This window comes from Tenrec ecaudatus, chromosome 1 (assembly GCF_050624435.1).
Source record: "Tenrec ecaudatus isolate mTenEca1 chromosome 1, mTenEca1.hap1, whole genome shotgun sequence".
NCBI lineage: Eukaryota > Metazoa > Chordata > Mammalia > Afrosoricida > Tenrecidae > Tenrec > Tenrec ecaudatus.
In genome coordinates, this window is record NC_134530.1 from 145,625,006 (window position 1) to 145,626,577 (window position 1,572).

The 1,572-nt window shown below is 57.3% G+C and overlaps 1 pseudogene; it reads right to left on the reverse strand.

Annotated features, from left to right (window-relative positions):
• Nucleotides 1–274: 274 nt before the first annotated feature.
• Nucleotides 275–989, reverse strand: LOC142436982 (hepatoma-derived growth factor pseudogene; annotated as a pseudogene).
• Nucleotides 990–1,572: the final 583 nt, after the last annotated feature.

Genomic DNA, 1,572 nt, shown 5'->3' on the forward strand with positions numbered 1-1,572 from the left:
GGGGAGGGGTCCAGCCTCATCTCATTCCCTGGGGAGCAGAGGACATGGCCCTGACTCATATCACAGGGATGTGGGGATGTGGAGGTGCGAGGCCAGGTGGCCTGTCCCATCCAAGTCAAATTCCAGGGGCCAGGCTCAGAGTGGGGAGAGTGAGTGGAAGCAGGGGGTGGTGCGGGGTGGGGAAGGGGTTCCCAGTTTGCAGGCCATGGCCAATTTCCCCAGGAGCGCCCAGACAGCAGCAGGAACAGTGCAGCTCCTCTTGAAATATTGGTGGCTACAGACTCTCGTGATCTCTGATGCTTGGGGCCTCAGCATCTTCCTTAGCCTTTTCTTCCTCCTCCTCACCCTTTTCCTCCTCTTCCTCCTCCTCCTCCAGAGGAGGCCCCCGACCAGAGCCCGGTTCAGAGGGGTGCTGTTCTTCTGGACCTCCACAGAGAGGGGCCTCTTACCCTCCAAGGCTGCTGCCTCTTTCTCCCCCCTTCCAGGTTCTCAGCCTCCTTGGGACATCTGGGGGAGTCCTCCAGCAGGTCCTTCGTTCTCCTTTTCAGAACCCCCTTCTCGTTATTCTTGGTGGGCTCGTCAATGATCAGCTTCCCCTCATCGTTACTGCCCTCCACATTCCCTGTCGCTGTCGCCCTCGGCAGCCTCCGGTTGGGGCTCCGGCTCAACCACACGGCTTTCTCTGGTAGGACTGACAACCAGAAGCCTTGACGGCGGGGTTGTTGTCGATCTCCCACAGCCGCTCGCGGAACCCTTTCCTTGTGTTGGGCTTGCCGAACTTCTCCTTGGACCTTTGTACGGAAAGAGGTCTTTGGGGCCCACGAACGCTGTCGCGTGGGGCACGGAAAAGACCTGGCATTTGTTGGCTGTGGATTTCACCGCCACTTCGGGCATCTGGTGACCCGGGCTGGCCGGTGTGGGTACCCCTTCATCTTGGTGAACACCAGGTCCCCGCATTTGTACTCCTTGTGCTGGTTGGATCGCAACATCGTGAGACTCTGGGTGCCCAGGGCTCGGCGCTGGGCGAGAAGCGCGAGCCCAAGTTTGCACATACATGCAGCGTTGTCGGCGCTGCTTGGGCCCTCATGTGGCCCCCGCCTGGATGGTGGCCCCCCCACCCCCCCTCCACTCCCCCACCCCTACCGCCGGCTCGACCTCTGGCGCCTCACTGATGGGGAGGGCACATACAGGGGGCAATGTTCCTGCCGGGAGGGTGCGGCTGGGGCAATTGTTTGTGTTTGAAATTCAATTGCTCCCTCCTCTGCACAAGGCCTCTCCGCCCCCCCCCTCCAAGTCCCCACCCCCAATTTTCATTTCTCTTATGGCTAATGATCGGGAACATTTTCTCATATGTTTATTGGCCATTTGAATTTCAGACTCTGTGAAACTTCTGTTTAGGTCATTTGCCCACCTCCTCAGTGGGCAGTTAGTTTTTCTCTTATTGTAAGCTTGCAAAGTACCGGTTTTAGTAATAAGGCCTTTGTCTGATATGTCATTGCTAAAGATGCTTTTCAAGTAGGTGGACTTTCTTATTACTCTCAGTGAATTCTTTCGGTGCACACAGGTGACTTA